A 24,026-nucleotide genomic window follows, 5' to 3' on the forward strand; every position below is an offset into this window, starting at 1 on the left:
TGACATTCTGGGGTTCTTAGAGACTTCTTTCAGCATCTTGCGGTCTGCTCTCGGGCTGAACTTGCTGGGGCGGCCTGCCCTGAACAAGTTGGCAGTTGTTTGGAATCTTCTCCACTTGCAGATGATCTTCCGGACAGTCGAATGATTGATTTCAAATTGTTTGGAGATCTTTTTAAATCCCTTCCCAGACTCGTAGGCATCTATAACCTTCTTTCTGAATGCCTCAGAGAGCTCTTTTGATCGAGGAATGGTGACGCCGCACACTTCAACAACAAAGAGCCAACCAAACTAAATGTCTGAGGTTTAAATAAGACAGGTTCCTCCAAGATCTTCTCTGACGATGTTCTAATCATTTGCACCTGAGCTGGTGCACCTGATTCTAATTTTAGGTATTTGAAGTAGTGATAAATGTCGGGGTGTACTTACTTTTTCCACATACGAAATTTGCATTTATGTTTATTTAAATTATACAATGGACTACAAAATGTAAATGTTTCATGATATTTGTTATATTATATCACCTTTATCTCTCAAAATTGTTGAAATGAAGATCAAATAGCTGTATGTTGAAATATGTTGAAAAAGTCAAAACTTTACATGGGGTGTACTTACTTTTTCACGTGACCGTATATGTATGTATGTATGTATGTATATATAATATATATATATATATATATATATATATATATATATATATATATATATATATATATATATATATATATATATACACAAAGAATTAAGTTAAGCACCCCTACACAACGAATTAAGGTAAGCACCCCCTAATATATATTCTTTGTGTATATGTATACATTGGCATATATTCTAAGGTATGTGAGATCAAATAATGATTGGTATGACATTAGCAATTATCCATTGATGAAATTGAGTGATCAAAGTGAAAAAAAGTGATTGGTTGAGTCAGTGATCCGATCACGTGGGTCCTACACACGTTATTGACGCAAAGATCGCTAGAGGTCTTCTCAGAACAATGACTGTACGTTAGAAAACATAAACGTCATCCACACTGTCCGTGATGGACCTATAGCTCCATACTTAAATTGAGGTGAAAATATGCCTAAAATTCCCAAAAAATTTCACCTTAAATTATTCAGAATAAAATATTGAAAACGGCATGATTGTTATGTTTTTATGTGACCATAATATCACATCTCCAGAAAATATAGCAATATCATGGGTATATTACACTGTTTTGACGACAACAAACTTGTAATGTGCGAGGTTGTAAAAAAACGGGGGGGGTGCTTAACTTAATTCTTTGTGTATATATATATATATATATATATATATATATATATATATATATATATATATATATATATATATATATATATATACAGTGGAACCTTGACTTACGAGTTTAATTCGTTCTGTGACCGAGCTCGTAACTCAAATTGCTCGTATCTCAAATCAAATTTCCCCATTGAAATGCATTGAAATGCTATTAATCCGTTCCAGCCCGCCAAAAACCACACCAATTTTTTTTTAAATATACAGTATCTCGCGCTTTATATTTCACCTGTATGCAGCATACAAGTTGGCAGGATGGCCTGGACTGGAGGTACGCACACTTGACTCTAAAGTCTAAACTGTACAGCCTGGGTTTGAATCCCGACCCAGCTATAACCTGTCATGGGTGAATCACAGGCAGGGTGATTCATCAATGTGTGTACCGCTAAACTGGGCGCCCCGTTTGCGTCCCATTAGTTGTTGGATGTTAAGGATCTCACCGTGTTTTCCACAAAGAGAAGGCGAGCTATCGCCGGCATTCTGAACAAGTTGTGGCCTGGCATGCTCTTCTCCTCTGCCGTTATATACGTCCTCCTCGGCACCTCGCTCATGTTTTTCGACGATTGCGTGTTTTATATCCAAGCACATCATCCTCTTCTTCTTCTCAGCACTGCACTTGCCACTCACTTTCTTAGGCCCCATGGTTAAAACTAAGAAATTTTCCGAAATAACCAAAATGCAAAAACAAAAATGCAGCGCTATACGACAGAGATACGTACTGTACTTGCACGGCAAGATAACCACGTGACCAGAACCCACCTGGCGGCGTAAACTCGAAATAACCAAAATGCGAAAACAAAAATGCAGCGCTATACGACAGAGATACTGTACTTGCACGGCAAGATAACCACGTGACCGGGTGGCGAAAGCTCGTAACTCGGATCTCGGCTCGCATCTCAAAGCAATAAACCGCCCGAGCGACGGCTCGTATCTCGAAAAACTCGTAAGTTGGGGCACTCGTAAGTCAAGGTTCCACTGTATATATATAATATATATATATATATATATATATATATATATATATATATATATATATATATATATATATATATATATATATATATATATATATATATTGTTGTGGTTTTTAGAACCCTTCACTTTGTAAATATCTGTAATATTCCCTTATAAATAATCCCCTGTAAATATTCCCATTTTTGGTGTAAAGGTCAAAGGTCGCACCCTAGTTAGGCCACGAGCAACACGAAGCACACCATAGGATCTTCTTTATTTATTTCATTGGTATGTGTTTCGGGTAAGGATCTGTTTCCAATAGTTGAATCTGCGTTGTATTAATCAAATAACCTAGGCCCCTTCAATTATCCCCAAACTCTCTCTCTCTCTCTCAAAGTGCCAGTAGCACCTTCAACGGGGCTTGTCCTTCACAATGCTGTCACATAATCTTATTGCCGTCGCAGCCACCTCAGCGTTCGCTGCCTTTTGGTTGTTCCTGCCGGTCGCCATAAGCCACGTGGCAGAGTGGGAGAAGAAGGAAGGAGCGGCCAGGAACATAGGCGTGGCCCCATCAACGCGTCACGAGGGGAGGTACCAATGAACCCTCGCGACCAATCCGGGCCGAGGCGTGTTCACGAGTAGGCGGAGCGAAGCGGACGCGGCTTGATACGCGAGGCGGGTTATAAAAGCGTGAGCGCGAAGCCCTTTTACGCAGATGCGGGGATGTGCACCAAGGAGAGAGAAGGAGTCAAGCTTGAGAGAACAGCGCAGAGGCAGCGGATGATAAGAACACGGCGCGGAGGATCGCTTGGAACGATCGTTTCATACGAACTGCCGTTTGGTTTTGAGAGCGTTCGGCACGCTATACGTATGCAGCATTCCAGCCCCTCGCATATGTAAGGTCCGGTCGCGCGCCAACGATACGCGAAGCTGCCTGCCGTTCTTCACCCGCGGATCCCATCGCCTGGAACCATCTGCCTGGACCTTCCTCCCCTACCAGCTACCATTCCGTGCGAGTCTGTCTGTTTGTCCTGGGGTCGTGATAAGTTAAGAGTTTACAGACTTGGCATTTAATATGGAATATTTTTTTTTTCTTGACTTGGGTTTACTTTCTGAACTCAGTATATCAATCTGGTGAGTTTCTTTTACCCTTCGGTGATGTCTTTGTTGAAAGAACCATGTCACTGATTGTCTTTCGCAGCAAGAAGTCAATAACAGGATTTTATCACAGGTGGTGTGACAAAATGTAAGGACAGGTACATTTGACGATTGGCTTCACAATTGGGTATATAAGGGTTGTTGCGTTCTGTATTAGTGGAAAACAACTGCTGCACATCTACAAAAGTTATTGCCGCTTCCTCTGGAGATGGTCCGTCAACTTGACAATGCTGTTTGTCATGGAGTGGTGGCTTTACGAAATTCTGGCATGAAACAGCGTGCTATTGCTCGGCAGTATGGCATCACTGAAGGTCAGGTGTCAAAGATCCTGAAACGAAATGCTCAGAGGGGTGTCCCTACTCCAATACCGAGGCCAGGACGTCCACACAGAACCACAAGGAGAGATGATCGCCAGCTGCACCGGTTAGTCTGCAATGGCCGTACTAAGTCAGCTAATTGGCTTCGGGCTGAGTGGCAGCAACTGACAAATGTGCCTGTATCCAGAAGGCTAGTCAACCAATGACTGGTTCAAGCAGGCTATTGTGCCAGGCGCCCCCTGAGAAAGCCACGCCTGACCAGACAACACAGCCAGCGCTGATTGCAGTGGGCCAGAGAGCACCGTCAATGGCAGCCAGGACACTGGAGTCACGTGACCTTCAGTGACGAGTCTAGATTTCTGGTCTATCGTCAAGATGGCCGTGTCCGAGTGCGCAGACAAGTGCATGAAGCCCACCACGAAGATTGTATAGTGCCAAGAGTCCAAGCTGGAGGTGGTGGGGTGACTGTTTGGGCTGCTTTTCATGCAGGGGGCAAAACTGACCTGGTTGTTCTGAATGGAAACCTGAACCAGTTCAAGTTCAGGGCCATTCTGGAAGAAATATTGCTTCCATTTGCTCGTGCAGCCTTTCAAGGAAACTTTGTCTTCCAAGATGACAATGCACGGCCTCATCGTGCTCGCATGATCCAACACTTTCTTGCTGACTGTGGTGTAGAGCATATGGAGTGGCCTGCCATGTCCCTGGATATGAATCCGATAGAGAACTTGTCGGCAGAATTAACGCGTCACATCGACAACTTGGAGCTTGCCTCTGTGCGTGAATTGCAGCAGGCTATTGTAACTGCATGGCAAGCGATTCCTGTCCAAACCTTGGCAAATCTCGTGAACAGCATGCCTCAACGTGTACGTGCTCTCCTGAATGCTCGTGGGGGTTACACGAAGTACTGAACTGTAATTTTACTGTCGGTAATCCCAGTCATAATTTAGCTTTTGTTTTTGTTGAAAAAAAAATTGGCTAATGTGCAAAATAAAGAGATACTTCTGGAAAACATACAGAAGTTTAACACAGTACTGTCCGTGAATTGAGTTCGATATCAGTTTACATCACTTTCAAGGATCAATTTATTTGTTTCGAAATGTCAAATGTGGTTTTTGTTTCTTTTAAAGGTCACATTAACAAAATCTGGAATAATGTCAACATAATTCCAATGAACTTTTGGTTCTAAGTCATCTTGAAAAGTAAGTTCACCCCCACAAAAAAAATATTCCATATTAAATGCCAAGTCTGTAGATAAGCTTGCCTTATGTCCTTTTATTTCCTCCTTTTATATATTCTTGCTTTTCGTTTCCTCTTCATTATTGTATAATAAATCCTATGTTCTTTCTTTACCTGGTTCCTCTCATCCGATCGCTTGCGTCCTGTCCCCAATTGAGTACCTGTGGCACGATTTGGCCAACCGCTTTTAATCGGGTTTAGTCCTTTTGTTAACGGCTCGGATCGCGGATTGCTAAACCGCTCGGCAATTACCATCACATCCGCGGTTTGAGCAGGGACTCATCTCCCTGCTTTGCGGAGAGATTGGTGAAGGTATTCGGGAAACCGTTGACCAATCACCCTGGCCAATCTCACCCCGCAAAGGAGCGGGATAGTTCCAGGACCGGAGACGGCCAGCTTAACAAGACAAGGGGATTAACCCCCCCTTGCTAACAGGAGTGCCGTACTCTGAGATCCGCAACTATATATATATACAGTGGTACCTCGGCTTACGAGTTTAATCCGTTCCGTGACGGAGCTCGTAAGCCAAATCGCTCGTAAGTCAAAGCAAATTTTCCCATTCAAATGCATTGAAATGCTATTAATCCGTTCCAGCCTCAAAAAAAAAACACCAATTTTTTTTGTTAGGTGCTTTTAAATAACAAAAATGTACTTTATAAATAACAAATAATGTATAAACAAGCACGACCTCGTATATACTGTACATAATACAAGAGAATGTAAAGAAATAAACTGGTTTTATTAAGCAGAGGAGAAGAGCATGCCAGGTGAGGTGTGCGTGTTGTCGACTTGGCGAGGCAGTACGATCGTACTCCTTCTACGATATGTACGATTTTGAAGCAGAAGGAGTCCATAAAGGCTATAACGCCAGCCAAGGGCGTTACGATTATTTCAAAGCTCCGGACCTCTATCCATGAAGATATGGAGAAGTTGTTGTTTGTGTGGTTGAAGGAGAAGCAGCTCGCAGGAGATACCGTGACCGAGAGCATCATGTGTTTGAAAAGATTGAAACTCGGATATCGAGCACGGACCACGAGGTGTTTTTTCTTTTTCTTAATCTCGGTTTCAGTGAACTTTTGCTCTGTGCTCACGTGTACTGTACCTGTACCTGTAATGGTACGTCAGAGGATGGCACCTGTTGTCATCATATTAAGTGCAAGATGTTCTGCATCGTAAGTTGGTACACCGTGGTCTTTCGGCGGTGTTTAAGCCGGCCGTCTTGGCTTCTGTCACCATTGGCATTGAGTCTTTCGATGTAGGTAGGTCGTTGTGTGCCGGTGCCTTGGCCGAATTCCTTCATTGCTGCATTGTTAGCTCACCTGGTTTTTTATACCACATCTTTGGTTATCGGACCAGCGAATGACGTCATCTCCAAAGTATGGCTTATTCTCACTTGTCTTGGACGATCTTCTACTTCTAGCCTTCCACCGTGCATTTGGTGTCCACTGTACTTACTGTACAGTGCCTGGTAAAATTGATGTAATGGGTTTTTGACCGTCAACGCCATGAACCGTCATGAACCGTCATGAACCGTCAACCGCCATGAACCGCCATGAACCGTCAACGCCATGAACCGCTAACACTCAAAAGCCCATTTATCGCGCCTTATAAAGCAAAACGCAAACCGAAAGCCATGCCTCTCAAGCGAGGCGTGCTTCCGTTGGTCACGTGATCCACAGGTGTAGCTCATTATACCCGCACGCGCGACACGCTTTGGCGGTCACGTGACCAGCCACTCTGGAGGCGGGGATCCCCGCCGATGACGTCACCGGCTGGAGCAAGGAGATTCCTCGCTCATGTATTTCGACGATTGCGTGTTTTATATCCAAGCAGAGATGCTTTCACGGCAAGATAACCGCGTGACCGGAACCGGAAGCCACAACCGGAAAATTCAAAAAAATAAATTTTTTGAGCTCGTACATCGGATCTCGGCTCGTATCCCAAAGCAACAAACCGCCCGAGCGACGGCTCGTATCCCGAAAAACTCGTACGTTGGGGCACTCGTAAGCCGAGGTACCACTGTATATATATATATATATATATATATATATATATATATATATATATATATATATATATATATATATATATATATATATATATATACATATATATATATATATATATATAAATATATATATAATATATATATATAATATATATATATAATATATATATATATATATATAATAAATATATATATATATATATATAATATATATATATATATAATAAATATATATATATATATATATATATATATATATATATATATATATAATATATACATACATACATACATACATACATACATACATACATGCATGCATGCATACATACATACATATATATATATATATATATATATATATATATATATATATATATATATATATATATATATATATATATATATATATATATATACAGTGCATTCAGAAAGTTTTCAGACCCCTTCACTTTTTTCACATTCTGTTACATTGCAGCCTGATGATGAAATCGTTTAAATTCATTTTTTCCCCTCATCAATCTACACTCAATACCCCATAATGACAAAGAGAAAACAGGATTTTAGAAAGTTTTGCAAATTTATTAAAAAGAAAAAACTGAAATATCACATTGACATAAGTGTTCAGACCCTTTGCTATGACACTTGAAATTTAGCTCAGGTGCCTCCCATTTCTCTTGATCATCTTTGAGATGTTTCTACATCTTGATTGGAGTCCACCTGTGGTATATTCAATTGATTGGACATGATTTGGAAAGGCATACACCTGTCAATTTAAGGTCTCACAGCTGACAATGCATATCAGAGCAAAAACCAAGCCATGAGGTCGAAGGAACTGTCTGCAGAGCTCAGAGACAGGATTGTGTCGAGGCACAGATCTGGGGAAGCCTACAAAAAATTTCTGCTGCATTGAAGGTTCCCAAGAGCACAGTGGCCTCCATAATTCTTAAATGGAAGAAGTTTGGAACAACCAGGACTCTTCCTAGAGCTGGCTGCCCGGCCAAACTGAGCAATCGGGGGAGAAGGGCCTTGGTAAGAGAGGTGACCAAGAACCCGATGGTCACTCTGGCTGAGCTCCAGAGATCCTGTGTGGAGATGAGAGAAACTTCCAGAGGACAACCATCACTGCAACAACACTCCACCGATCTGGGCTTTATGGCAGAGTGGCCAGACGGAAGCCTCTCCTCAGTTAAAGACACATGAAAGCCTGCTTGGAGTTTGCAAAAAAGCACATAAAGGACTCTCAGACTGTGAGAAACAAGATTCTGTGGTCTGATGAACCAAAGATTGAACTGTTTGGCCTCAATTATAAGCGTCATGCCTGGAGGAAACCAGGCACCGCTCATCACCTGCCCAATACGATCCCAACGCGACGGTGAAGCATGGTGGTGGGAGCATCATGCTGTGGGGGTGTTTTTCAGCAGCAGGGACTGGGGGACTGGTCAGGGTTGAGGGAACAATGAACGGAGCAAAGTACAGAGATATCCTTAATGAAAACCTGAAACAGAGCGCTCATGACCTCAGACTGGGCCGAAGGTTCACCTTCCAACAGGACAATGACCCGAAGCACACAGCCAAGACAACGCAGGAGTGGCTTAGGGACAACTCTGTGAAGGTCCTTGAGTGGCCCAGCCAGAGCCCTGACTTGAACCCAATCAAACATCTCTGGAGAGACCTGAAAATGGCTGTCCACCGACGGTCCCCATCTAACCTGACAGAGCTTGAGAGGATCTGCAGAGAAGAATGGCAGAAAATCCCCAAATCCAGGTGTGCAAAGCTTGTCGCGTCATACCCAAGAAGACTCGAGGCTGTAATCGCTGCCAAAGGTGCTTCAACTAAGTACTGAGTTAAGGGTCTGAATACTTATGTCAATGTGATATTTCAGTTTTTTCTTTTTAATAAATTTGCAAAACTTTCTAAAATCCTGTTTTCTCTTTGTCATTATGGGGTATTGAGTGTAGATTGATGAGGGAAAAAAATGAATTTAAACGATTTCAGCATAAGGCTGCAACATAACAAAATGTGAAAAAAGTGAAGGGGTCTGAATACTTTCTGAATGCACTGTATGTATGTATTATGTTTGACCTTATCTCTCAATGGTGAAAAATCACTTTAAAATGCTCGGATCCGAATCTTCACCAAAATCAAATCGATTTGTCCTTGTCATACAACAAAAATATCCACCTGGTTTCATCCGAATCAGTCCACAACTTTTTGAGATATCCTGTTTACAGACAGACAAACGGACTACATGGGTGAAAACATAACCTCTGCCCACCTTTGGTGGTGAAGGTTATGAAAGGGCATGAAATGTGCAAAATCACAACCATCTGCATCTGAGATTTACAAATTATCTCCTGGGGTGGAACACATCCTCAAGTCAAAAAATGTTCATCAGCAACCTGCAAAGTTTGTTGCACAAAGTTGCTGAAAGATGTGTTGAATTTCTGGTATTCTTCTCTTCAATAAATTGTTTATAATCCATGTGTAATATATTTTGCAAAATTGGGCTAACATCTACTGCAAATCCATGTGATGTTTGAAAGTTTATTCAACCAATTTAATCTTCCATTAAAACTTTTAAATAATAATAATAATGCATAACTTACTAATATTTTTCTTGCTTTATTAAAGTAAGAAATAAATACTTTGTATCACTTCCGCTCCAACAATTAGTAAAGACACTGGCAGAGTGGTATTGAATTGCTGAATTTTACTTTGTATGCTGCTGCTGCTGCTGCTGCACATAGCTTTCTCTCCCCACAGTAAGAGGAACAGTGGCTATTCAGCATACCTCAAGACAGCATACCTCAAGAGGCCTAAGAGTATATTACTAAGATCACAGTGGAGGTTGCCCACACTATTTCAATTTTCTTGTGGCACCTGGAGAATGTGGGTGAGTGGAGGGGGCTGCGGGTAAGGGTACAGAGTGAGAAGCGCCTTCACTCTCCAGCTCCCCTGCCCACTTCTTTCTGCCGACAAGTTGTCAGAACGGTTATGGAAAAGGGCCAAAGATCACCGCACCTGCTGGTGTACCACAATTAAATAAAGAGGATTTTGCTAAAACACAATAAGTAGCCCCCCCGACCCCCCTGCTTATCCTATGCAGTTGTGAAGGCATAGGCATGTGTATTGGGTACCAGGCCATCCCCAAGTACAACTCGCCTTGATCCTGAGTAAACTTTGGCAGAAAGGTTATTGGGCACATGGATTATCAAAAGACTCATACCTTAAAGGCCACAGGAGGTTGGAAAAGGTCCAAGTTGAGCTCATGTAATGCCTTCAGCCTCGGATTCTTTTGAAGAAACCAGTGGTGTGGAAGATGGCATCACAATTCCCACCACGTTTGGGTTAACTGGCCAAGGCGCATAGCACCAAGCATGCCTGGGTTGTCGTACTCACGTGCCAAATAATATTTGTAGAAGGATCACAAACACCATTATTATTATGATGGATACTAATCCTCCTCAACATCCTGCAACAAAAGCAAGGTCTTCAATGTACCTCTGGCACTCAAGGACTGGAAATGTTTTTCCAAATGCTTGCTTCCTCTAAATGACAGATCCAGTCCATCCTACCTGCAACTCTCAGTCTTGGTACATGTAGAGGTGAGGAAGTTGCTTCCAAACAGTTTGCCTTCATGACCTTAAAAGGCAAACCTGATTGAGGAAAACCTCAAACTGCTCCACGAAGCCCACAATGAATGTGTATGTACTCAGTTGAGATAAAATACAATAACAGGCTGGCTCATCTCAAAGCTGAGCTTTGGGACTTGCATCTCTCTTTCGTCCAATACCTAATGACAATAGTGAAGTTGGTCTCTGGCGTGTGCTCCCCATCCACCCCATAACTGTGTGGAAGGCTCCACAGCAGACTCTGGATGTGGCAAATCATAATTAGCTTGACATTTGATTTCAAATTGAGAGCCCCCAACTCATCCTCTTTGACCTACTGAACCCATTGCCACTTTAACACCCTCATTTTCCTCCTGAGAATGTCAAGAACAGGTTTCTGAATGAACTTTAACTCTCTTTGGCTATAGGTCCTGATGACATCTGTGGCCAGATTTTTATTGTTTATGAACCCAGCCACGTCGTTAGACTCTGCCACTTGGGCTCTTAGTGCATACTCAGTAAGGGGATGCACTTAAGCAACTCAGTGGATTGGATTTTGAAGATCGAGTTTGGGTCAGAATTTGGAATTTGGTCAGGATGCCAGACACTGTGAACAAATTTGTGATTTGTGTCCACTCTTTGCTTACTTTGTAATTTGTGTCTACTCTTTATGAACCAACTTCCATCCCCCGATAATCATGTACTCTTTGTAAATGACACCATGGCATCCTTCACATGTACCAGAAATCGAGCCGCTAAGTCATGCTGTGAAATGACTGAACTTGCACCATGTTTATTTTCTAGCACACCTATGCCCAAATGGCAACCATTCAAGACTGAACGTTGTCATGTCAAACCTTTACTCAAGCTTGTCCTGCTCCTCTAAGCTCTTCTGACTGTGTGTTGGTAAAAATGGACATCTTGTTGGCAGTTATGAGTGAACCCCCAAGGCGCAGATGTGTTTGGCACTTTGCTCAAGCTAGATGATCTGGCCAACAATCTGCTCTCTCCATTCAAGACTGGTCCATCATCACATCAGCTCCTAACACTGATTGCTTCTGAAATTATTTCTACAACGGACTAATTTATGTTCTTTAAAAGTTCTTTCCATCCCGCAAGCAACTCTTCAGCAACTAGTCTCTCTGTCTCTAATCCCCTCTGTCCTAAAGGTTTAGGGTTAAGGCAATTGTATGTCTAGCCCCTTGTAATTTCCCGGGTGAGGAACCGAGTGAGGTTTCTAAAGGGGGGCGTCATGAAAGAAAAGACAGAGGAAGGAGAACAAGTCATTGAAAAGAATGACAGCTCTGTTGAGAAGGAGAGAGAGGCAGATCATGATAAAACTACCGTACCAAGCAAAGGAGAGAGAGGGTGGAGTTGTGATCATCTCCCGAGGGGAAGGAGGGGCGGGAGTTATGATTATCTCCAGAAGAGCAAAGTTATGATCTCCTCTCAGAGGGTGGGGAGGACTTTTTTTGTCGTCCAGGAGGGGAAGACTTTGGGATCATCTCGAGGGGCAGATTGACCATGATTCTGAGGTAAAAAATGGAGTTGGTGAATTGCCTGAGAGAACCGTGCTGGCCTTTGCCCATAGTCCTACATTCGCCCATTGTCCTATTTGTGTTACTGCCTCCGCCCTAGTCAATATTCGTCGTTCCTGTTTGCCTCGTCATCCTGCCCGCCTGCCTGCTTCTTCCGTCCTCCTGATCATCCCTGCTGACTTCGCTCTTGTCCATGGCTGCCTCGGTGCCACCTTCAACTGCTCCACAAAGAGATAAGGACTCACACGGTTACTTGTCTCCCTTACCCCTCATACATGGCTCTGTTCTGTGCTGTGTGCTTCTCCTCTAGTTTGCCGGAGACGTTTTGGGCATGTATTGGTGTCGCAGACTGGCACTCCCTTCCTGCCACAGCTGCCCACCCTCTGCTCGTGACTTGTCTGATCGCCATTGAGCCCTCCACCATGCATGTTCCTGTGCCCATCCACCAGCTGCTTGGTCTACGTGTGGACCTTGGTGTTCTCTGCTGCATGTACATGAGACTTCTCTGCGGTTTTCTGCACAAACGCCATGGATATCCTCGCCGGAGTTGTGGGCTGGAGGTCGGGGAAACGGTCATTGTCACAACCTCCATGGACATCTTCGCTTTGGTTGAACTTCATGGGGAGGCTTAGTACAGCTATTATTATTGTTTTTCTCGCTACACTTCATTGTGCCTTTGCTGTGTACCACTCTGGGTGTACTCTACCACAACCAACTGCTTGTTTTGTTTTAACTACTATGATCTACTTTATTATTTTGACATTTTTAATTGCAATATATTATATTGCCTCTAATATTTTTCGTTAAGTTTTTTGTATGTTGAAAATGCATTTCATAACTTGCATATCATTATATCTTGATTATTAATTATTATTACATTGTAACCTATTACTGTAATTATTGTAACCTGTTAACATTCTTTCAATTGAAAATTTTTGTAAAAACCACCTTTTAGAGGCCATTTTTCCCCGCAAGGCGGGGGTTGGCCTTTTTCGGGCACCGTGGTCCCCTTTTTGAAGCAAATTATGGCCGGATGCCCTTCCTGCCGCCAACCCTGTTAGTCGCCTCTTGCGACACACAGCAAATTACCAGTGAACTGGTACTCAATTTGCCGACCTCGGAAGAATGACAGGCTGAGTCAACCCCCCTGGTGTTAATTCAGCGATCGACCGGGATTCGAACCAAGGATCCTCAGATCCCAAGCCGGCACCCTAACCGCTAAGCCAACAGCAGGCTCAACTTTAACATAATAGGAGGGAACAAAAAAAGAGCAATTTAAAAGGAATGAGGGGAAAGAGAAGGGGCAAGAATATTTATTTAGTAGCAATGACAAAATGTAGAAGGCTCAATATTATGTGCATCAAGTCACCAAACTTTTGATCTTTTCTGCCCCCTCCCCTTCCCTTTCTGTTCCTACCTGATACAGTAATCCATCTTCAACACAGGTGTACATCGCTTGCATGCACACAAACATACTTCGTATTCCACTCTAAATAGAGCACAGTATATCTTCAATTAGCATTTTCCTATTTGAGTGGTTTTGATACAAAGCAAAAAGAAGACCGACTGTCATAACATCAGCAAGCGAACAATAACTAGGCCATTTGGAAAAGTGTGCGGTGTGGTTCGAAATTTACTTTGCAGGTTGTACACATGGCCAGGGGAGAACTCACTCATGAGAGTTGCATTCTTGATATTATGATCATTTAATCAGAATAAAACACTGGATTAAATTCCAAGCAAAAGTAAAAACCAGTGATTTATCCTGGCCTTGAAAGCAATTTTAGCATATTTTTAATCGAGTTCAAAGCATCAATGGGGCATTCATGTCCTCAGTCATGTAAAAGCTTGCTCCCTCTCACTTGGTTGTTGACCCTCATCCACCTCCCCCGCCCACCCTCACCCCTCCCCCTGACAATCCCAGAAATTATAATGTTCAGCTCATCAGCGAATCTCATCCTCGGTGTGGAAATACGTTTCCATTGCAGTTGTCGGCCAAACCTAGCAATGCTGCGTATTGATAGACACGTGCATTTTGTAGACAAGGCAACCTACCAAAGGCAGGGGATAGGCTCAATTGCTTGCAACAGCAAGCGCTGTGACCTCACGACAGAAGCACGCAAGCCTGCCTTGCTGTGGGTGGGGGGCGAAAGCACAGGCATCCAAACAAGCCCATACGACTATGAGATGATCGGCAGTGTGCAAGCTCTGTGGCCCGATCGATAGCGGCAACACGAGCAGTGCAGGGAGGCTGTTGAGTGCTCAATCGTCCTCCGAGTGCGTCGTCCATTCTCATTCCCTGCCCACAGTACCACTGCCTGCGGCTGCCTTCCATTAACTCTTTCGCACTTTTTGCCTCACTCTTTCTTCCTTTATCCCTCCATACTCAGAGCTTCAAAAATGGTGCAAAATAAGGTGTGAGAAAGCTACAATTGCAAGTTTTCAATCCACTTTTTGAATATAAGATTGAGTTTTGTGGAAAAATAACAACACGGATTGGAGGGGTCTCATTCGGACAATATGGAACAGACCTACCTGGGATGAATAAAAACTGTCAGAACTAGAAGGCCAACCAGTAGAGCGCATATTCCCGCCGTGGGTGGCCGCTGCTGAGCCCCATCTTCCAATGGTAAAAAATCCTTCAAAAAATTCCTGGATCCAGAATAATATCCTGAGCTTCACCAAAAACGAATCAATTCTTCCTTATCCCAAGGGCAATCACCCCACCAACCTTCATCCAAATCCGTTCAGAACTTTTCCAGATATCTTCTTCACAAACACACGAACACAGACACACACATGCGCACGCACGCACACACACACACACACACACACACACACACACACACACACACACACACACACACACACACACACACACACACACGGACGGACACGATCGAATGCATTACTCCCTGGCGGGAGTAACTAGAACGGCACTCAGTAGAGAGCATACCTCCGCCTGGTTGGACATATCACTAAATGGTGAAGAATCACTTAAAAATTATACTAGCTGGATCCGGATCTTAACCAAAATTGAATTGATTCTTCCTTGTCACACACACAACCTGTCCAACAAGTTTTGTCCAAATCCATCCATATCTTTTTCAGATATCCTGCTATGTATTGTTTTTGGCCCTATCTCCCAATGGTGAAGAATCACTTAAAAAACTAGAACGCCACTCAGTAGAGCGCATACTCCCGCCGTGGGTCAAGTTGGAATAATATGTTTTGTTTAACATCCCCTCTCCCGAAAACAATAAATGAAAAAGAAAGTAAGCCCTAACTGTCAGAGAATTTATTTTGATATATCTCGGAATTAGAGGAGAAATACATCATTTAAGAATAAGAATAAAAGCTTTAATGCAATAAAACAGGAGAAAAAAAATCCCCAAAAAATTCCCCAAAAAAATTACTGGATCCCGAATAATATCCTGAGCTTCACCAAAAACTCATCAAATCCCACCAACTTTCATCCAAATCCATTCAGAACTTTTCCAGATATCTTGTTCACAAACACACGAACACACACACACATGGACGGACACAATCGAATGCATTACTCCCTGGCGGGAGTAATAAACCTGACAATCGCACATCCAGAATTATTTATTTGGTCTGGGAAGCCCATGCGAGGTTTCTTCTTCTTCAGCCTCCCACAACCCTGGGTGAATATGCGATCTTTTTTTTTTAAGTCGGAATTTTGCCAAATCTGTTTTATTTGTTTGTTAATATACCTCAGCCATTGACAAATCTGGAATTATAATTTTATTTGAGGTTCAAATTAACCCGGGAGATTGTGTCAAACGATGCCTGCAAGTCTGTACATGTGATAAATAATTAATCGTGCAGTCGAAGACTCTTCTTCTTCACGCAATAACAACTTCTAGCTTCCAGACCGTACATCCAATCATCTTCAAATTTTGCACACTTGTTACTCTTCATGCCTTCTACTACAGTACGAAGTTTCACGTCGATCAATAAAGTGGTTCAAGAGATATAAATGTTTTTATTATTTGCGTTTAATTAACGATATCTGCCAAACCACGTGACCTATCGCAAATTCCAAAAGGACATTTTAGTGCTGAACAGATCTGTGAAGTTTCCCCTCGATTGGATCAAAAATGAGGGAGGAGCTAGGTTTTAAAGGTTTGTGCTTAAAAACGTCATAACTCTGAAACCATGTGATGCATGACGTCATGCTCACTGACTTTTTTGTTCGGCATGGGTATGCGATTCTGCCTGCAAAGTTTGGCCTCGATCTGTTCAGGCGTTTTGGAAAAAATTTGATTTTAGTGTTTTTCACTCAAAACAATATGGCGGCCGAACCACGTGACCTGTGACGTCATAATTACCATTCAAATATTATACAGACCGAGTCCCTCCTATGGTGAAAATTTGCTCTCAATCGGTCCAATTATTGCAGAGAAAATGGTTTTTAAAGGAAAACAGAAAAAAAAATTCCTGGATCCGTAATAATATCCTGAGCTTCACCAAAAACTAATAAATTCTTCCTTATCCCAAGGGCAATCATCCCACCAACTTTCATCCAAATCCGTTCAGAACTTTTCCAGATATCTTGTTCACGAAAACACACACACACACACACACACACACACACACGCGCGCACGCACGGACGCACACACACACACACACACACACACACACGCATTACTCCCTGGCGGGAGTAATTATAGTATCCAGATCGGAATCCGGATCTTCACCAAAATCTAATCATTTTGTCCTTGTCACACACACTGCCAACACACACAAACACACACACACACACACACACACACACACACACACACACACACACACACACACACACACACACACACACACACACACACGCATTACTCCCTGGCGGGAGTAATTATAGTATCCAGATCAGAATCCGGATCTTCACCAAAATCTAATCATTTTGTCCTTGTCACACACACTGCCTCTCTGCCAAATTTCGTCCGAATCCGTCCACAACCTTTTGAGATATTTTGTTCACAAACAAACGGACAGACAAACAGACCAGGGGGGGGGGGGGGGAGGGGAGGGGGGGGAAGACATAAACCAAACCAAAGGTGGATGGAGGGAAAGATGATAGTGATCTTACGGACCCAAAAAAATGAAGGATTGCTGCAGCTACTGTTTGGTAATCGGTTTGGTCCCAGAGCTTGGCTGTTACATTACAAGTGAGTTATAATCACACTCGGTGGTGTAATGGTTGGAAAATCTGCTCGAGGCTGTGATTGGTGGTTGAACCCCGACCGAGTCACACCAAAGACTAAAAATGGTATGTGCTGCTTCCTTGCCTGACGCTCAGCATTTAAAGGGATGGCACACAGAGAAACTAGAAGGCCAACCAGTAGAGCGCATACTCCCGCCGCCGTGGGTGGCCGCTGCTGAGCCCCATCTTCCAATGGTAAATAATCCTTCAAAAAATTCCTGGATCCGGAATAATATCCTGAGCTTCACCAAAAACTAATCAATTCTTCCTTATCCCAAGGGCAATCATCCCAGCAACTTTCATCCAAATCCGTTCAGAACTTTTCCAGATATCTTGTTCACAAACACACGAACATACACACACACACACACACACACACACACACACACACACACACACACACACACACACACACACACACACACACACACACACAGACGGACACGATCGAATGCATTACTCCCTGGCGGGAGTAACAATGCTGGGAAGGCAATGGCAAACCACCCAGTATAACCCCCATCAAGAAACTGCTTTGGCAGCACTAACGCTCTGTATAGAGTGCGGTACATCAAAAATTGGGCACATCTGATGCAATATTTTTGACCCCCGCCCCTACGACATGGTTGGTGACGGGAGATAATAAAATGAGCTGTGTCTGGCCGACTGATATCTGTCCATGTACTTATGTGAACGCAATATTTCAAGAACCGTTGAACAATTAGCTTTCATATTGCAGATATCTATTCCTCATTAACAATATATAAACCTGATTAGATCACAAGTGTGATTTGCTGAATTATGTTGCCATGGCAACCATCTTGGTAACTTGGCTTGTGCACATATTTCAAAATGTTAAAGATTTAGTTTTCATATTACACAGATCTATTCCTCATACCACCCAAAAGGCAAAGGGCCGAGAGTTTCAGCTCCTTGTTTAATTTAAACTCAGTTGGAAATAGGATCTTTGGAATGATCACAAACAGTCGGGATCGTAAAATGAACAAACTGTTTTGGGAAAAGACATTAATGACTTTTTTTGGTATACATGGTCGAGGCTCATGGAGGAGATAGAGCAGAATGGAAAGGAGAAAACCAACAGTGGAGCCCAGAACGATTCTTTATCACCATACAGATATGTGAAGGATTTGTCCAAAGATAAGTTGTCAGAATAATTATGCTTCGAAGGAGGTCAAGAAGACTTTTGTAGCAAGTGCTTGTGTTTCTACCTCGGGAAAAAAGGGAAGAAAGTCCAAAAAAAGGTGTATGCTGTTATTTCATCATCCATTCATGGAGGGGCTGAGCAAAACACATTAATGGTGTGACCCCTGTTAATCTGTAATTGTAACGTCAAGTGCTTGGCCAATGAGAGGCAAAATCTGACAACACAAGCCGAAACCGCAAGCAAACTGAAAACAAAAATGCTGAAGTCCATGTCAGCACAAAAGGTGAGGAAAATTTTCAGAGGCTAGGCCAAACAGGTTACTCAAACTTTTCAGATTCAATATGGAGCGATTCAGCCGAGAAGGCGCTCGTTCTCCGATACGAGTGACCATATAGCGATGGTTTGTTTACAAATCAACTCATAAACAGTCTGTACAGCAAACTGACTTTCACGCAAGAAAAACTATGCATTTTCAAAGTCGACTCTATATGTGGATGTTCCAATAATCACTACAATTGGGCAGAACAGAACAAGCAACAAGATATTGCTCTCTGATCACATGTTCAAATGGTATCATAGGACAACGTAAGGTTGTTTGCTGCCACCAACTTCTTAGCTGATAATTCCAAATCACAAGGTGGAACTAGAACAGCACTCAGTGGAGCATTTACCTCTGCTCAGCTGAACAGTTTATGTTTTGGATCCCACTGATGGGACGGATCGGAATCGGGGTCTTCACCAAAATCTAATCAATTCTTTGTCACACACCCAATCTCCCCACTAAGTTTCGTCCGAATCCGACCATAACTTTTTGAGATATCGTGATCACAGGCAGACAGAGACAGACAGGGGTGAAAGCACAACCTCCGTCCATCTTTGATTGCGGACGTAACAAGGGTTTCAATTCTGATATGGCCTTCGACACCTCTGATAACAGAGGCAACCTCAGAAGGTACGTCATGGCAGCACAAGATCACAGTGTAGACACAGTTGCAAATGAAAATAGTGGCTGTTGTTCAACCGATGAAACCAAAGTACCAGCCAAGGTTTAACTTCAGAAAAGCTTAATGCAAAACTCTTACTGCCGAATTGGATGAGTTTATCGGCAATATTATTGTAATGTAATACAAGCACGATAGAGAATGTTTCTCTGGCATGGAAGACTGCCAAAATCACATGCCCAAGGGATATCAGACAATATATGTACCCTGGGCTTTCAGAATGAACAAGCAAACAATACAAGAGATATTCAGAAAAGTTTGAGATGGATGAGGCATGGAGAAATGCTTATATGGGAGAAATTGTAAAGGTATGGCGTAACTGCGAGAGGGAGCCGATTGAAACAAAAGACCAAAAGTTTAACAGCGACGTAGCCGGGCTTGTTTAATATTATAAACCACAAACACACATTATCAGCTTTTTTAACAGTCGCTAATGCTGTTTATAACATTAAACAAAGAAATTAGGAGTTACCCAGACATCAATGAGGTAAGTTTTACTTACAGAACTGAGGGAAGATCTACTGTAATCTCGATTATACCACACAAGGATTGGAGGTGTGCTCATTTACCAAGCAGCTAGCTAGCGCTTGCCAAGCCAGCCGTTCCTTAACGGTTTTGAATGGAGTGCTTGCTCGAATGCTTAAACCACTTGGCGATCTCTCCACAAGAACCTTGGTAAATGAACACACACCCAATGTTCTTGAGACCCGACCATAGATCGACTGTAATCTAAAAACCCCAAAGAGGAATGACCAAAAGAGGCTTTCCTTCCTGCCATTCCCGTAGTGACCGGGTGTAGGCCTTCTAGTAAATTAAAATGTTGGTCGGTGTAGTCAGCCGTCGTAATGACATCATAGACTTAATGACATAACGGACACAAAACTGCCGCTACTTTAACATGTAGAAGATGATATATTTTAACTTTCAGTAAGTTTGCATTCACTGCAAAGGGATTCGTATTACGATTAGATTTACTATAATATTGACGTTACGTTATCATTATTTCGAAAATGATATTACTATTAAAAAAAACCGAGGCTAATTCCTTACTTCCGCGTCATTAATATTTGTGCCGAACACCGATCATCATTGATCATGAACCATACACGGCTTCAATCCATTAACCTTCCATTCACAACATTGGGATTAAAGAGTTATGGTTATATTTACTATATTATTATTATTATTATTATTATTATTATTATTATTATTATTACGAAAAACGATACGACTGAAACGATACACTACTGTATTAAGAAACCTGGGCTTAATTTGTCCGAAGCGGTCCGAAGGCGAGGCATAACGCCTTAGGCCTACACGTACCATACCGTATTGTTGGAAGAGCCGTAACGCTGGTGCTTTCGATATTTGATGGTCATTTTAACAATCGGTTTGTTTGTGTTTCACACTGAATGAAAAACGTAAAAGTGGAGCATGGCGATTGTGATGTATGACAGGTTCGACGATATGTTTGGCCTGAACGACATATAAATCAAAATGGTGGTGTGTGGAGAGTCAGCCACCGTACGCCGTAATGACATCAGACGTAATCACATCACCCTGTCATGTGACCAGAGATCCTCAGCTCTGATTGGTATACGTTTGAGGGGACATACATACATACATACATACATACATACATACATACGGACAAACACCGTTCTAGATGGCTTTGCCATATGGGCTACGCTGTTTAAAAAAAAGTGCCACAATAGGGGGAAAATAAATAAATGATGGGCCAATATTTGCAAGCTGAACCCTGATGGACAACATCCAAAGCACATTGCTGCAATTTCTCAAAATCAAGTCACACATCAACTCCTTCTGAATGGCAAACCAGCTTACAAAGCACGGCGTAAAACAAAACGAGTCGAGCAGGACCCTTGCTCACTCCTCAGTAGACAACAAAGTCCACAATGATTAGCTCAGCATTGAGGACCGAGAAATAGCCGAGGAGATCCGTAAAGGTCGACGAGAGCTGGACAGAATGGTATATCTAATGGATTATTATGTCTACACTTTGGGTTGAGAGTAGAGAAGTGGCTGCTTGACCTTTTCAACTCTTGCATGAACACAACGCAGTTATTCAGGCTGGTGAGACAAGCAAAAGTGTTTATACTACCAAAACAACACAAAGACACTCAGTCTGTAAAGCGTTGCTAACCAAAATGATTGCTTTATTCAAATATAAAGTATATGAGTGGATGATTATGGGTATGACAGTTCCAATAATTGTGAATCGGCCCCTTCAGAACAACTCCCTTCAGGAAATGACTTTGATCAAAATCATTGCTCTACTCTAAATAGAGCGAGAGCTCGTGACAAAGACAGGTGACAATATGACAAAATGACAAAGTGGAAGTTGAGAAACAATTTCAGATGCGAATGTGGTGGTGCAGTGCCCCACCGTCAGCATCCTCGACTCTCGAGAAACGATTCGGGATAAATGGCAAGACCAGATCCTGGCTGTGATTTTTGAGCAAAAATCTATGAAGACGAATGGGAAAAGCTGTGACGATCGAGAAACGTTGCAATGAAAAACTACAATGGCACTCGGTAGAGCGCATACCTCTACCAGGCTGAACAGGTTACGTTTTGTATCCCACTGATGTCAGATCCAGATCGGGATCTTCACCATAACCGAATCAATTTGTCGAATCAATAATTTACGTTTTGTATCCCACTGATGAAGTCTGGTGTTGGTTTAACGGTTATGGTGGCTGGTTTGGGATCCCGGGGTGTCCTCAATATGAATCCCTGTTGGCCGTTGAATTAACACCAGGTGGGGTTGACTCAGCCTGTCCTCCTTCGCAGGTCGGCAAAATGAGTACCAGTGTACTGGGAATTCCACACCTGGTGCGGAGTTGCGTCTCCCAAGATTATAGCTTACAGATAGATTGCATGCATGTGCTTTCTGTCACCAATGGCTGCCAGAAGTGGCTTCGGTATGAATAATAATAATAATCTCACTGATAGGCTAGATCTGGATCCAGACCTGAACCAATTTCTAATTGGCTTTTTCTTGTCAAAGACTCAACTCAACCACCAAGTTATCATAATCCGTCCACATATTTTTGAAACATTATGACATAAATATCGTTTTTGGACCCCATCTCTCAAATGTGAAGAATCACAAAAAAATTCGGGTCCAGATCTGGATCTTCACCAAAATCCAATCAATTCTTCCTGGTCAAACACACAACCTGTTCCCCAGATTTTGCCCGAATCCATCCACAATCTATTAAAATATACTGCTCACAAACAAACAAACAGACAAACAAACAAACAGGGGGTTGAAAACAAACAGGCAAACATTTTGTTTGAAAACAAAATGTCCGTCCACCTCCGGTGGCAGAGGTAAAAAGTGTATATTTTAATTTAAATGAAATATTTTTGCTTTAGGCATGCTAGTTGTTTGACGATTCTACCCATATCTGCAATAAATACAATATGGGTCTGTAAAACAAACAGCATAAGGATGTTTTTAAAATTGAGTCTCGGTCACATCACAAATAATTCCATTCCAAGAGGAGTAACCCCTCTGTTGCATTCTGAACCGTGAACATTCTGAAGCAGATTGTATTTACTTCATCTTGATCTTCTGGGGACATGATTATGTCGCGTATTTTATGCATGACACATGCATACTGTCACTTGATACGCTGAAAAAATTGTGGGTGATGTTATTCCCACAATCTGTTTGTGTGATGCTAATCGTATGTAGAGTGGCTTTAATGTAGGGACTTTAAAAGAAAGACAAGATGGTTGAAATGCAGGAAATGCATCCGAAAACAGCAACATCTGTGGTTAAGCAGCACCACTATGGCATAAAGAAGTACCATGTACAGCTTCAGCAACAATGGCTGGGAGCATGATGACAATGCTGAGAACGTGATGGCATTTGGTTGAAGCGCACTCCAATTGGGAGTCGGGATGAAATGTGAAAGCGTTCTGCGGTACTCGGCGGGGATTCTCCGTTGGCCTGGTTGAAGGTAAGGTTTCCTTGTGGAAGGCGTGATTTTAGATGGAGTAGTCCACAACCTTTGGTTAACATGTTCTGGGAGCAGAATGCTTTGCAGTACAAACGAGGTAAATTGGGGCAAAGGATCAAGTCCAACTTGGGAATCTGGAAAAGGCTAGAATACAAGTGAATGAAATCTAGGCAGACTTCTCGCCGGCCTATCACCATCTGTCTGTGCTGTCCCCCAAATATTCCTTCAGGACGCACAAGATCTGCCAGCAACCCTCTTATGGTGAAACTGCCAAAATCAAGACTCTCTGCTCAACTTCACTCTTTCATTCCTATTTTTTCCCACCTCTGGAACAAACTCCCCCACTCTCTTCAATCCCACTCCTTCCTTCAGGTCTTTAAAACAGCTGTTCACCATCATCTCTTATCTTCCCCCATCCAAAACATTGATCTTTTCTACCCTCGTTAGAACGCCCCAATTCCATCTCTTTCAATCCCCAACTTCTTTCCTGAAATTCCAAGTCGTGTCCAT

General features: G+C 42.5%; 1 protein-coding gene across 2 annotated transcripts in view; it reads right to left on the bottom strand.

Annotated features, from left to right (window-relative positions):
• Positions 1–24,026, bottom strand: part of LOC137432531 (zinc finger CCHC domain-containing protein 7) — a 487,923-nt gene that overhangs the window by 294,518 nt on the left and 169,379 nt on the right. The window lies entirely within an intron of this gene.

The sequence above is a fragment of the Myxine glutinosa genome, chromosome 8, assembly GCF_964187855.1.
Source record: "Myxine glutinosa chromosome 8, kmMyxGlut1.1, whole genome shotgun sequence".
NCBI classification, from domain to species: domain Eukaryota; kingdom Metazoa; phylum Chordata; class Myxini; order Myxiniformes; family Myxinidae; genus Myxine; species Myxine glutinosa.